We start from the raw sequence: 16,813 nt of genomic DNA on the forward strand, positions 1-16,813 counted from the left end.
TAAGATCCTTCTTAAATTTTTTAATTTTAAATATTTTTAATAGAATTTTTAAGGAAAGATAAAAAAAACTCTAGAAGTACTGATATTCAAAGAAATTAAAATTTTAAATACGTACATTAAATTTCATTTTTTATTTTATTTAAACTTACATCAAATAATTTGTATTAGTTACCGTTTTATATACAGGGTGCGGCAGAGAAACTTACTTTTTTGAAAAACGCGCCAAACGGCAAGGGGTGAAGGTAGGAAGCTGGGAGGGGGTGCGTCCGAAAGGATATATCTGTACATATTTATACAATAATAAATGTACACATTTTTAATTTTACATTACTGCACAAGAAATTTTCTATAACATAGATAAATTCAAGGAATTTGAATTCTAATATTATTAGCGACCGATAAATTGCAGCAGAATAGTGATAAAATAAAATTACCAGACACAGAAAAAACCCGAGATAAAAGAGATGGTTTTATATTGTAACTGTCGTTTGTAATGTATCGTGTGCTACTATATAGCTTTAAATCATTGATTCAATAGAATGTTTTATCTCTATTTAAAGAAAGAAATCAACATTGAATATATAAAATTCCGACCTTTATAGAACAATCTAATTTAACTCTCTAATTTAAGAGCGATCAAAGAAGCAAATAAAGTTTAAACAATATAAGAAAGCTTAACATTTATGCATTATCTCAATGTTGAATATTATATAACGTTAAATCTAATGTAAGCGTTTCCTCATTAATATATCGATCACTGGACCTCACAGAAGCATCTTGTGCTCAACTGAATCGGGAATCGTTTATGATAATCTCGCGCTTAGGAACATAATACAGGATAATCTCAAGACAAAGCCGAAAATAATTGAGACGGTTATTCTGTTGTAAACAATAGACGCTTATTCGAGAGAACCGAGAGAAATCGATATCCCGCGTCATCCACGACAATGTTCGAACGTGGATAAGTTATGACGTGCTACCAAGGCGACTATTTTCGATATTAGAGTAGGAGGCTATGATTAATCGAAAACTTGTAGTGCTTATGCTCGAACGCCTATTTTGATTGAAACGCAATGCGTACGCGAATTAAGGGATGCATGAGATTACCAACGGCATTTAGATCAGCCTGATCTAGCCTTATCTAAGCATCGGCAAATGTTTAGCAACCAACACAATATCAAGTAGAATTTAGAGAGAGTTAAGTATTCATATCTGAGGGTATATAGTTTAGATCTATTTAGACTCAAGAAGAAATTAAACTGAAATTGTTACGCAACGTGATATGTGCTTAATATACGTATATTTATAAATTTTAACAGATCGCTAAATCTATATATCTAATTTGCTAATCTCCTAAATCTGATATATTTTTGCAAGTTTAAGTTTAAAGCAATTTATAACCTCCTCTACAATAAAAAAACTATAAAATATTGAAATATTATGTTATGTAAAACATAAAAATTAAAAAAATATTCTTTTTGTAAATGTCTTTGCATAGTTTACATCCAATCACGCTAGACGCATTAATTAAAGAGATTATGAAATATTAAGTCCTTATTGCTTTAAAAGAGGTCAAACACAGCCTCACTGCAGGCATTGTACAAAGTTTTTAGAAAGTTTTGGGACTAGTGTGCGCGTCGGGAGACATTTTATGGCTTCTTTTTTATAATTTTTCACTATCTTATCAGCGCCCACTTTTTATATTAGTTAGAAAAGTAAGAAATAAAAAAGTGCATTAAAGTTTCTTCTAAATTCGTTAACACAAGATTTATTACTAACATCATTTATTATCCATGTCAAAAATTGCAAGATAAAAAGAATATTCACATTTATTTAGTTAAGAATCAAACAATTTTATTTAAAAAAATTTTCTAAATTATAATTATTGACTTATTTATTAATCTTAACTCATAATTTGACTTATTAGTAATTACTGCGACAAACCGCAAAAAGTGAATCAAAAAGATTTAATACATTTGTTAAACATAACAAAGTCTGTGCATAAATAAGAATAATCTTACGTTATTAATATATTGTTTAGCGTAACATAAAGATAAATCCACAAAAAACTTTTTGCTATTAAAATCGTAGGAAATATTAATAAATATATTAATCAATTTATCAATATTCAGCATATTATTCATTCTGCAAGACGTAATGTTCTATTGCAAATAAAAAAATTTACACTGATGGCAACAAATGCTTTAAGATAATATTGTTTATTAAAAGCATTATAAACATTTCTGTAATATTACAGACACGAATTATTATTCAAATTGTTTTATCCAGTACGGATATATATAATTACATGGAAACAATAAATACTAATTCATCAGAAATGTAGTGCCGGCAGTTTGCTTCTCTATTCACGTCAAATTATATCTTATTTAAGTTAATTTTTAATCATTTTTATATAGATCGGCACTGCTCTTCTTCAATATATCGTTAATTTAACTCAAACAATGGAATTAAACAATTCAACAAAAAAATGTATTAAATTTCACTCAAATTTAGTTTATTATTTACTGACTACATACATTAATGTGGATGCTATTTAGATTGAACCACAGAAATAAATTAATTTACATTTTTACACATATGAAAGTTAAAAATAACAAAATATTATTTAACTCAAGGGATTGAGCTACCATTGTTCCTTTGATATAATAGTATATAAAAGTAACGATGAATCCAATTAACGTGTCTGTTCAATAAATTTCATTTATTCAATTTTATTATTATTTAAAGAATGATATATTGACCAATTCATCGTCAATTAGCTAAACATTTCCAAAATGTCGCGCTTCCATTGCTACGCGCAGCACGTTCACATCATTACATTGATTGCGAACAAAATATGAAAGCATTTTATTTTTATAGAACACGTCGCTATGAGTGGTGACGGAACGGCATTTTAAAACGCTCGTCAAAGTACAATGCTACCCGACATGAGGCCAGAAACCGTCGGCCGCGCGAAACGCGTTGCAAAAGTTGTAACACGCCCACACGGCGACTATTGCAGAAATAGGTTACTGAAAATTTCATTCAACGTCGCCGCGGCAACGACGCGCGCGACCAACGTTTCGAAAAATTCAATTCAAGTCTTACCTTTCTTGACATCTCGCAGCAGAGTGGCCGACACCACGTCACTCTCCTGAAACAAACAAGTAAGTGTTTCATGAAGAAAACGTTGCAATATTGATTCTTTGGCGAGAAACAAATCTCTGCCTTGCAATTTCGCGACAGAAAAAGAAAATGTGATCACTTTTTTGCTGTCTTTCTCTTCTTCTGTTTGTTTTTTTTTTTCTAGGATGCATAGATAGATTTTATGAATTATAATTATATAACGGTAAAAAAAAAAGTGAAAATTTGATAACATAATGTCGAAATAAAAAAATTTTTAGTGAAAAAATTTAGTAAAGTAGCGATATTATCAAATTATTCAATTTGGACAGTCCAAAAAATTTAAAATATCTTTTTTTTTTTAATTTTTTTCTCGTTTCTAAAAATAATAAATTTTTAATATTTCATAATTTTTTCGATATTACAAGTGTGTATACCTAGCCAAAGACGCAGCTTGTGATAGTAAAATAAGATTAGATTTAGTCATCAAATCTACTCGCTACTGTCTGCCTTTTACGGTAACATGATTTAAATGAAAATTTCATCAGCGAGTGACCCAAGTGACCACATCGAAGCTTCTGTATATATAGTATATATTACCTGACTAAAGCAAATTTAATTGCGTGCTCGCAAAAAGATGGCCACTAGTGATACTACAATTATAACCTTTAAGAACCTGTCTAACTAACTCACATTAATTTTGAAAGCCGAAAGAATGATGTATCAATATCTATGTTATATTAGTAAAATTTTAATTCAAGATTTAATGTAAAAGTTGAATATAGTAATGTGCCATCACATTTTCACTCAAAGCAAGTCCTCATCAAATTCGACAGAAAACTATTATATCATGTATGGATTTTCCGGTATATCCCGTATAATATTAATGAGCGACGAGGGACCTCCTGAAATTCAACGCAAAATGTACTCTCTGTCGTGCGAATAATTAAATAGATAAATCAAAGATTACCACACGGCTATATCCTAAATTTTGCCGTATAGTACAGCATCGCATTGTATTCTTGAAAATGCAAAATCGTTTTCGATATTCCCAAAAGCGTCCACTACATTGTTTCCAGCATATTATCCCACATTTATGCGCGTTTTGCGGTTATCAGCAAATCGGTTACTCATTATTTATCTATTTATCGTGTGTCCTCGATTGTAAAATCGAAACACTATCACAATTATTACACGTATGATAACATGCGTGTGGTAAGGTTTATGTATACGCATATCATTTAACAATGGTAAAAATAATTTTTATCATTAAAACAAAATAAACTGTCTCACAAAGTAGTTTATAAAAATACTAATCCCTCAACACATTCAGAGAAAAAATTCGTATACCTAGAAATTTAAAGATGCGCCTCTCAATTACATACATTATAAAGTTGTAATAAGAAAGGTGTAATAAATAAGTTATATAAACTAAAAAAATATAGTAATACTTATTAACTACAATATTTATAAAATTGTTAATATTACTATATTTTCTTAATTCATTTATTTATTGTTCTTATTACAACTTTATAGTACATAATTGAGATGTTATTTGTCTTTAAATTTCTAATAATAAAGTATGTATATATAACCAGGAATTATATTTTAGGAATTATCTTTAAATATTTTAAAAAATATTCGTCTCACTTTAGGATTTTTTTCTCTTCGACTAGAATTTATTTTGTTTTACTCTGAAGCTGTATTTAGAATTCGATAAGAATGACAAATTTTGTTTTAGGTATCACAATATGAATGAATAATGTCTTTCTATCTTCAAATTTCTCGTGAAATGTCTCAGATTAATATTGTACGTAGCACTATGATATTTTAAAATCAGATTACCGATTAATGCGTATGGCAAAAGGTCACTCTAAAATGTAATACGAACAACTCTTCGCTTTTATACGTACGCTGCAGGAGCAACTATAGTGACGTATGCACGATGAATGAGCAAAATCCACGAGCAATAAAGGAATAAATCCACTTAAAATCTCTCATCCATATTATATCTGCTTTCTTTCCACAGGCATTCGTGTTTCCTAGTTATTTAAAAACCGCGGAGATCCATTTCATCGTATGGTTCGCAGCTTCACGGTAATCTCCACAGTTTCACATTATCAGTGCAGCAAACTCATTATACTTTCCTCCATGTAAAAGAGCACACATGACGGAAACACAGATATAATTTATGCTCGAATATTTCTATAGTCCTCAAGAGAATTAAGTTTTATTAGACAAACAACACTTGTATTTGTTCAATTTAACAATCTAACAACAGATCTTAACTTTCTCACGCTACACATAAAGTCATATTAAATATTCTTAAATAAAGAGACCCCTATACGCCCTTCTCTTTGTTTTAAAACCTTGTAACTTAGGTTTTAATCGAAATTTTTACATCACAATTGGCTTAAAGTGACAATTACTTAAGAATAAAAAAGCTTTTTTCAAAAATTTAGCTATAAAATGGAATATTTGGAAAAAATATAGGGTAACTCCGGCAAATTCACCGCGCTGGGATTTACTCCGCAGAAATCTGAAAAAATAGAAGGAGTGGAGGTAATTTTCCCGCAACTATTCTGTTACATGCCTTTATGTTATATTAGTATTGTGTTATGATTTCAGTTTCTTACTGTTAATATTAATGAAATTATTGTGAGTTGAATCGATTTGTCACTGTAATAAGTAACGCCATCATAAATTATAAATAAAGTCTACATAAAATGATTACTGTAGGGCGTAATCATTTTACACGAAGTAAAAGACTAAGTGATTATTTCGTGATACATACGTGTAGTAGAATAGTAAATATTGTGTAGCAAAATACAAGTGCTTTGCTTTCGTATCATTCAATGGATCAATCCAAAAGCAAAAATATGGAAATTTTTGCTTTTGGATTGATCCATTGAATGATTTCTGGAACCGTGTTCAAACCTTCGTGTGTTATACTTTGAAAAAATCTAAAAGTTAAATATAAAACGACATTTTTTAATACTTTTTAATATAATTTAATAATAAACATATTCATAATTGGATAACTTTATATATAAAAAGTTAAAATCATTTACTCATGGAAAGAAAACGTTAATTTTCATCTATACTTCAGCATCGGATACCTAATGTTCTAAAGTATTTCAAGTACAGTACAGAATGCGATTTTACTACTGATCATCGTTACTCCGAATAAATGGATGCAAAATGTTAATGTGCCTTAATACTCCTTTGTATTTCGTGAGAGATAGAACGGCAGATTTATACGTCGGCAAAACAAATCGCAGCATAGTATTCGCCAGCAGCGTTCTCGTTAATTTTATCCTCGCGTAAAATAGCAGCGTGCAATTCGTGAGTTTATACCATGTTTGATAATTATACAAATATGAAACAACTTTGTAAAGAAAAATTATTAATTTGAATGTTAGCTGCATGTTTTTTTTTTTTCAATTGTTTTGTTGCAACTTTCAATTATTTGCTGTCCTGCAAAATTTTCGAGTTTAAATACTAGAACACTTATTGCAAATCCTTTAATGACGAGAGAGAGGAAGGGATCAATATTATACACACTTTATCTATACATCTACGAGCAGACACACTGACACAGCGTCCGCCAATAACAGGACTAAGTACCAATAATTATTACCAGCGATGCATTACCGAGGAATTAATGGCCAAAAGCAATATTACGTCATTTAGTCAATATTTATTCTTAATGGTCGTATGGTCATGTACACAAATGCGATCTCGATTTGCAACTGATTGAATGCAATTCATAATGCTGTAAAATTCTTTTTAACGATATTATATAAATAATAAATATTATAAAAGTTAAAAATTTCATTACATAAATTTATTAATAATATTTATATTACACATACTTGCATATTCAATGATCATGAAAACAAAATTAAATCGTTAAAATAAAAACATATAATTCAAAGATGATATTTAATATAATCTATAATATTAAATTTTTCTTGTCTACTGTTATTGTTATAAAAAATAATTTCAGTTTTGAGAAATCAACGCAGACTATACGATAATCTTATCTATGATTAAAAGAGAAAACAAAATGAGACATAAATAATCTTCACATGTTAGTTCACATGCGTTATAATAAATAAATTAATTTTATCATCTTTCCAAAAAGGGATATCGAGGAATAATAGCGTAGATCAGAACAATTGCGACAATTTTCACAAAACGTACAACTATTCAGAGAGCGGAAGGTCCGACAGTCGGGAAATTTGTAGATTCCATGATCTAACGATAACCGACCAACAGGTCTCCCGTTTTCCCCGACTGTACCCTCATCTGAGACTCGAGGATGACCTCGTATAAATCGCGGTATGGCAAATGGAACTTCCGGAGAAACGCGCGAGGAACGTCGCCGACCACAGCCGAGGGAAGGCGACCTTTGTATGAGTACGACCGGCTGACTTGTGTCATAGATTACTACTCATCTCTCAACGCTCTATTTCACAAGATATCTCCGCGAGACAGTTTATTATGTTCATACCTCAATATTCGTCCAATAACGCATTCCATACATTTGTCGGCAAAATCTGTAAGTTAAATTAGTGAAAGCATCACTTGCGACAATTACAACATCAGAGAAATATAATCGATCGGCTAATCGATATGGAACAAACAATTTTGCTGAAATATCTAAAAATTTTGATTAATTCAGATCTGAAAATAATATTGTTGAATTTAATTACATTATAAAAATCTCAAGTATAATAAGTACACTGTTAAATCTATAGTGTCAAATTATCATTTTATCTAACGTGAGTCGCCACTGCTCCTATTAAATATATCGTTATTTTTTTATCAAAACGATAGTTAAATTTGACGATGCAATGTCAAATTGACACTGTATATTGTCAAATATAGCCATTGTTTTAGTATAAAATAATGCAATGCCGCAAAAAGTTTTGACATATTTAACAACTAGTTTGAACGTCTTACATAATTACTTTAATAGTTCAACAAATTATTTTCAGATCTGTATCTAGCTAAATTTTTAGTTACTTCAGCAAAACCATTCTTTTCGTGCATAAATATATCTTTCGAGAATGTAGAAAGACCAATTAATTGAAAAAGTAAAAAAGAAAGAAGAGAAAATACCATTCATTTTAGTTCTTTTTCATATTTTTCTTTATTAATTCATATTAATTAATATTCATAAAAAGTGATATAAATAATAGTACCTAATGATAGATAGCAGTCAAAATTCTATGCATTAGCTATACTCTATGTATTCAAAAATTTATGTATTAGCATTTCAGAAAATTCGATTCATAAGACTTTAAAATCATATTCAAGTTACAAGTCGATCTCCGAGCTTGTCAGCTTGACAATCTTCTATATTTTCTCTGTCGCAATTTGTCATGTTCCATTTCCTGAAACGACTCGCGTAATTTTGATCAATTTTAAGCAAATAGCAATTCAGCAAAAGACCAATAAACGGATATATGGTACTTTCTTTCATTCTTCTCCATCCAATTCGTTCATAAGATGTCGATAGTTTATATCAAAAGTCCAACGAAAGTACTTACTTCGAAATATATCTCGCAATATGTTTTTTAAAACGAGAAGAGAGAAAACCGTTTCGGTTCTCCTTGCACGTCCGCGATTTCATTCTTCCTTCGCCATTTTTCCGTCGCTCAAGATCGTAAAACAGAAACGAGCGTTCCTGGCGAGTTTTACGCGAATAATTAAACTTCAAGCGAGATCATTTGCCGCGGTTTTATCGGCACTTCCACCTTTGTTTTAGACGAACAGAGCAAGATTTAGTAGTAGTGGAAATTCAGGATCAAAACTGATAATTTTAATCTGACGATGACATAGTTACAAATATCGTTGTTGATTCAAGGAGCAAATATTCCTTAAAGCAAGAGCAAATTTTGCATTTCTAAAATCTATTTTACTTTTTATAAAAATTACTTGAATAATAATTATTTAAGATATTTAAAGAATATTATCGGCATTATTCATAATGTAAAAGATAATTATAATTTAATTTAAGAAATATTTTAAATATTAAATGGTTTTTAAAATCATAAAAATTGGAATTTCACATAAGAATGATTGAATGATTATTCGAATAAAAGCTTCGATTCTATACCATTGATCATAAAACTTTAGTTCAACGCTACACAAATAACAGATACAAACATATCTTTTTCATTTTACTTATAATTTATTTCAAAATACAGAACTTCAAAATTTAGGAAATATAAGAATAAATTAATTAAAATTTTGATAAATAAAATTTTCTCTCAGAAATTAATTGCATGATAGGAGAGAAGATTATGTGGTAAACTATGAAGATGGCGGATGAGCTACGAAACGTAACTGCGCAAATGGTGGTCAAGTTTAAATTAGCTTCGTTAATTAAGCTTGAAATTCGATTTCGATGTTGTAGCGAAGCCGGACACGGCCAGTGACAAACTGTCTTTCGTTCGATGATAATTGGTTAATTAGTATAAACGTAAAGTAATTTATTTCGGGATTCGGCTAGTCACTCCCAAGTTCTGTCATGTTAAATGGTGATTCAAAAGTGTTATTTTGCACATAGAATTAATTTGCTCGAATCTGAATCTCGACTAGCCCAATATTATTGCTGAATTTCTCGTCAATATCTCATCCTGTAAGGAAGAAAGGGGAACTACGAGAATTCTAGTTGAACCAGTATTATCTAAAGTTTGGTCACGCTTTTAATCGGACTGATCTCATACCTTCAAAGTAAGAACTATTGAACGCACGGTGCATACATGAAATGACGCATGTGACGCAGTTTTCATAACGTGAATTTATTTCTAGAATTATTTCAAAAGCGCGCATTTGAATGCTTTTTATTGCAAAACTACAAGCCCTGTGAAATTTTAAAATATGATAAAAAAATATAAAATAAATTTAGTATAAAACTTTCATTTTAATGCTATTTTGCGTAAAATTTTTCCATCGTTTTGGACTAAAGTATAATATTTGAATTAATAAAAAATCCAAGTTACATCGCTTTATCAAACTAATAATTCCAATGAAATTATTCACGGAAAAGTTAAACGATCAAATTATTACGATTACATTTTCCTCAAGCGAGGAATATTTGTTCTTTTGAAGTTTGACTCAACTGACAGTAGTTTTTAAGTTTTGGAAATAATTTTGAAAAAAAATCATGCTCGAAGTAACTTATTATTGGTTATATAAATGATATTAAAAGTTTATAACTATTATATTCTTGTCAAGAATAAGAAAACGAGAATAAACTTTTGATAAACATTTTACAGTTATGCGAACAATATTGACAAGCAACTTATTTCTTTTTCGCCTCTATCATAATCTTTTACAAAACAAAAAAATATCCAACTTTATTTGATTTTATTCTATTGTCTTTTATTTGTTACTTTTCATAACGTCAAAAATTTTATGCAGAGTATGCGAAGAGGTATTTGCATTAACTGTCTTCAAGCGTTTATGTTAACCGCGCATAAATGCGGCACAATTGCCACGTGTAGAAGACAAGTAGTTAAATGACAATGCAGTGTCCCTGTCGTAACACCTTGAGGACAAGTTAGCATGGATCTCCATAGTTCCGGATTAGATCTGGCTTAAATCTAGGTTATAGGTATTACAGCTTTGACTTCGGTCTATGTGGATTCGCAACTGGGTCGAGAGAAATGACAAGAAGTTCCGTTAGCTTCTGTTAAAATAATTTCTCGCAAAAATAACTTCAATAATAAATTAATCTATATAAACTACTATATAAATAAGTCAAATAAGTAAAGAAAAGGTCAATATAGTCGACATTTATAGTCTTCAACTACTTAATTAATTACTTTCTCATAAAAATGATTACTTTCCATAATTTGATAATTTTGTCTTACATTTTCGGATTCACACGGTTTATTTGTCTTGATATCTAATAATATGTAAATTCTAAAAAAGATTATTTTTCACAATTTAATAATTGTCTAATATTTCCGTATTCGAATGATCTTATCTAGCTTCAAGATTCTATCGTGTTAAAATATGAAAAAGCAAGAATGTAAATTTAATATTAGCATATGAGCGTTATGTTGGTAACAGCTTGACATATTCGCAATTCCGGAAATAAATTTGCAACATAATAAACGTTGTTAGCACATAAAAGGTCAGAAGAATTTATCTTTCAATTGTTTATTTATTTATTTTTATTTGCATATCCGAATCCATTTATGCATTCAGGAGAATTTTTATTATACATCTATCTCACACAATGCCATCTGTAAATAATCTATAAATTTTATCTATTGTATGTATTGTACATATAACAGATTATTCTATTTTTGTACGAGATATCGTTAAAATGGATATTCTAATGTTAGCATTTAAATCTAGGATGATCTTCAAGCTGTCTTAACAATTATCTTAAACGTTAGTAATAATTAAATCTGTATTCCAACGCAGGATTTATTAGTAATTTAAATATTATATTTGTCGCATGTTCCGATTTTACAAAGATGTAATTACCAGATCGTGGAGGCTTTATTAGATTTAAATTCTTTCATTTATATGTTAATCATGGAGAATCTCAGCATGATGTCAAGTGAGGAGATTCTCAACGTTCTCGGGTCTCGAAGATCCAAACACCTCCATCTCTATCGATACGAACACTTACATTTTTGTTATTATTAATCTGTAAAAGTTCCACGCGAATATTCACGAATAACTGGATGGAGCTTGTGTGAGAAATTAATGTAGTTCGGCTCGCTCGAATTGGGAAAGGCGCATGTTCCGTGAAAACTCGGCTTGAAAAACACGTTTTAAAGACGCCCACTCGGGTCAGTCATAATTTTCCAGTCATTTTATCCCGAATTCAATGCCAAAGTCCGTTGAAAACAAGTAATTCGCTAATTTTCAGATTTTAGTTCAGAGTCAAGCATAAATTTTATAGGTCGACTGAATTCTGTCACGCGTTCAAATTAATTCTTACTCTTAAATTGTAACTAATACCAGTTTAATTAAGAGACTGTTACTTTGTAATAATTAAAACAAACTGTGTAGTCATAAAAAAATAAGCTACCACATTTCCCATACTTCTTATGTGTTCTATATTAACTTCGAATAAATTCTACTTATTCATATGTAACAACACGGATAATAAAAATACGAGCTCGTTAATCCTATATTAAGATCCATGTTCCAATTAAATATTGTTTAATCCTATTACCTATAACAGTATAACTATATATGTAAATAAAGTAAAAATAGAAGTAAAAATTTATGCAAAAAATACAATTTAGTAAGAAAAATATTTCTTTTGATTATGTTATTTTTGTTTTGGCAAAATTATGTTATCACACACACATAATTATAATTGGGATTAAATTATATATATAACTTACAGAATGTCACAATATGTACAATATACAAAAATTGATATGATGAAAAAGAAAAATATTTATTTTCTCTTTTTCAATATATCATGCTTCAGAAACAATACATGAAAAAAAAAAAACGATTTTGCTGAAATCTAAAAATACAGCTCAAGGCTACAGGTCTAATAATAATTTTGTTGGACTATCAAAATAATATGTAAGGCGCTTAAGAAGAATGAATAATGCAGAAAGTTTCGACAATTTAGAAATCAGCTTGAACGTTCTAAATCATTTTTTTAATAATCACAAAATTATTTTCACTAGAACTGTCTGTTTAAGTAAATTTTAGAATATTTTAACAAAACCGTTCTTTGCATGTATAAAGTGCATTTTGAACGACATATTGGGTTTATCTATGTTCCTTCAATCATACCTCTAAAATTTTTGTTGCAAAAAAATTCTTTCAAACACGAATACATGCAATCAATGTGTTCCAAAATAAACATTTCAAAAAAGAAATAGAAAACAGAGAAGAAGTTAATTCGATTTTTCAACTTTGCTCTCCGCAGCAATATGAGTTAACCACCGACTCGTAACTGGTCCGGGTAAAGATCGTTCCATGTTGTACAGAGCAAGGCTAAACCACGTTATTTTTACCCGGAGGCGCACACGCGAGAGTGTCAAGAGGACGAGAAGGTGGAGAAGGCGCGTCGTAATCGAGTGAAACGTCAAATGGGGAAGAGCCCTAATTTCACGGCGATAACCGGGACGACGTGGCCATACGCACGGGAATCAAGTAAATTGCCATGAAATAAATCCCCGTTGGAAGTGTCCCAATGCGGGGTCTAGGATTTATTACAGGCCGCACCATCCTCTTTACTCGATTTTCCTGCCGATATGAGCGCGTCAAGAGCAGGAAACACACTGGCTATGTCCCGATTGTGCGCATCAAGAAAATAAATTGCTCGGCTATGGCAGATACGTCAAGGAAATATCTCATGCTCGTGAGCGATCGACTTCCTACGGCTAAGTCCGGGAAATAAAATGTTTCTGCGGCATCACGCGATAAACATTAAACAACTTTTTAACATAGATAACTGTTCGTTGTTAAATCTATTTCTCTTACTTTTCCACATAAGATTTATGGCATAGATTTAAAAAATATGTGCCTACTTAAGTCCAAGCTCGTCTATAAATTCAATCAAATATTTAACGCAATGTAAAATATTCGACACAAAAAAATTTGTTTTACTTACTCGTACCAGAGATAACATGAAATATAGTCAAAACTATAAAGTTTAATTTTTCCTATATCAATACTAAAATGTTATACGAGTACATCAGATTATAAATTATTTTTATATAAAAATAAATTATATATATATAAATTTACTTAACAATGTGTTATATTGTAACATGTTTAATTTTATAAACTAGTTGATTCGTAACGTAAATCATTTCCTAATATACGCGAAATTACTTTGAAAAGTATTTATAAATAAAACAATAATGATGATACAATAAAACATAACAAATAGAAATAGCAGAGAAACAGACGTATTATAATATAAGTTTTTTAAAAATATTTTTAAAAGGTAGTTTAAATTACAAATTATATATTGTATATTAAATTATTTCCCTTAATATCATCATTTTTATAAGATATGTTTGAATTAACTAAATTTTACAAATTTTGACAAATTCTCAAAAGAATCTTGCAAAAACTATGGCAAATTATAAGTTATATAAACAAATGATAAATATTTATATATTATATTTAATAGTGGATATCTTAAAGATACGAAAATAATAAAGATTTATATCATATATCTACTAAAAAGCATGCAGTTCGAGCAAACTTTACTTAAAGTATTATACGAGCGCATTGGATAATCTTCATAAATAAATCAATATATTTCTGAGCGATAATTGATATATTTTTCATGTGCATCGTTATTTATGATAAGAAAGACTATTATAACATCACATTCTACATTACCCTACATTTAAGAAAGTACGATCAAATGATTAATGATATGATGGATAAGCTATGGGTCGCCACCTCAACAAAATGTTTCATAAAACTAACCAGGGCAACAGGAAACTACACACGCTTTGCATTTAGCGAACGTCAACGTCGACCTATACGGTAACATATCGATAGATTAACCTTTAAAGATTTAAAATTTAAAGTAAACCATCCATCTCTATAAAACAGAACGAAACTTTAAAAACTACAAAATATTATATTCTTATAAATATTATAAAAAATATATAAATAAAAATATTAATACACAGGCAAAAACATGTTATATACTTAAAATAAAAGAATTTTGTAATTTTAAGAATAAATCAAATGAGTATAAATTCCTCATATCAGCCTAAGCAGTTGTTTTAGTATTAATAATATATTTATAAGATGATACGATATAAGCGTTCGGAAAGCGCTAGAATGACAGAATAACGTTGATAGCACGCTTCCCGAACACACCTATAATTTACAAACAATTTAAACATACTTACGGATAAAGTTAACTGCAAACGTTTCGACTTGGGATAAACGTAACTTTTTCCCTAAAACGGAAATGTAACAAGTGAAAAGTTTTTGTATGTTGTGTATATGTATATATATATACATAAAAATTTTCACTTTTCATGATTGATGCCCTGAATTTGAGTTCTTTTCAGTTGAAGGTAAAATATAAACTTGTAATATATTTGTATTATAAATATATGAACGTACTAAACAACTATGGAGAGTCATATGGGTATTTACTTATATTTGATGTCACATATTTATCTTTACCTCTATTTATAAACAGTTTTACGTAGGAGAAGTCCGAGCAAAGCAGATTAAGGTATTAAGGTTTGGAAAGAAAAATGACATAATTAAAATTAAGACTAAAACTAAAAGTTAAAAAACACTACTACCTTTTTTATTCTCATAATTCTATTAATCGAATCAACTTTGAAATAAAATTTAATTTAATTTAAAAAATTTGAACATTTAAATGTCTTTTTAGTCAAAACAGAGAGACCATCCGCTTTGCCCGACCTCCTAGATAAAGTGGATGGGTCATTTGAGGAATGTAGATGGAATTAAAAAAATTAAAATCAGCAGTCATTACAAAAGTAACTACCAAATCCTCTATATGTAGTGCAACCTTTACGAGCCCATTGGTGTTGTACTGACTGCACTGGATCCAGTCTTTGGATCGTGAGTCGGTGTATTCCAAACACAACAAAACACTTAATATGGATTTATTGAGATATCTGCCTTTAAACACATCATACTGCGTTGTGGAAAAAATAAAAGTTAGACGCAAACAATCGTGTGCTTTTCGTTCATTCGAAAGATCGTCTGTCCCTCCGTCTTCTCAGTATTTTCAGTGCAATCACATATCGGATAAAGAGAATAAGCCATTCGCTTTGCCCAAAGAATCTACCTTGATGTGAATTTGGAACGATTAGAATACATGAGCGGTCTGATAAGTCCGCTCATGTATTCTAAATGCAAAGTCTAAAATATGGCACCACCAGTGTTGAGATTATTTTTAGTATTCGGCAACTTTTGGAGGATCACACACCAAATTTCAGCGATAGATCTACTGTGTGTTTGACGTTCATTTGAATCGATTAAGTATCATGATTTGCGAAAAATGAATCAAAGACTTTCGTGTAATGTGATTGCAAAATCGGTTGATTTATGTTGCGAAGTCCAAATTTGGAGAATAAGTGAATGCGAAAGGACTTACGTATATCAATTTTTTGATCACACTACACGAAATTCTTTCTGATTCATTTTTGGTCACTTGAGGTCGCTCAGGGTCATAACTTTGGCAACATATGTCAAAGTCAAGATCATTGGCGCTAGGGTCCTCTAATCGGTACTTTTACCAAAATCACGAGAATCAGAAACATTTAATATGGATTTATTGAGATATCTATCTTTAAAAATTATTACTGTTAATTTAATTATTCCAGATAGATTGTTCAAAGGATAAGCGCGTAAATATTAATCGCCTTAGCAAAATCGCTAAAAATTTATTGCCAGATTTATTGCCAATTTATTGATCGGAGTACATCTCCAACAATTCTCCAACATTCAGATACCTACTATTCAATACTGTGCTACAGTATTCTCTTATGTCATCGTTCGACTTATTAAATCTTGAGATTATCCGATTACTAATAGAGATTGTAGATTAGGGGGGGATTAAGGACTGAACACTTGCACGCTGCAAATCTTCAGGAAAGGAATCTAATGTAGAAATATAAGATAAATCTTCTGTTTGAATTTATATTTGTGTGTGTGTGTGTGTGTGTGT

At 30.0% G+C, this 16,813-nt stretch overlaps 1 protein-coding gene and 1 pseudogene across 2 annotated transcripts in view; both read right to left on the reverse strand.

Annotated features, from left to right (window-relative positions):
• Positions 1-16,813, reverse strand: part of LOC108757279 (neurocalcin homolog) — a 194,457-nt gene that overhangs the window by 139,509 nt on the left and 38,135 nt on the right. The window lies entirely within an intron of this gene.
• LOC108757267 overlaps positions 1-16,813 on the reverse strand; it is a 100,743-nt pseudogene that overhangs the window by 46,409 nt on the left and 37,521 nt on the right.

This window comes from Trachymyrmex septentrionalis, unplaced genomic scaffold, assembly GCF_001594115.1.
Source record: "Trachymyrmex septentrionalis isolate Tsep2-gDNA-1 unplaced genomic scaffold, Tsep1.0 scaffold136, whole genome shotgun sequence".
Lineage (NCBI taxonomy): Eukaryota > Metazoa > Arthropoda > Insecta > Hymenoptera > Formicidae > Trachymyrmex > Trachymyrmex septentrionalis.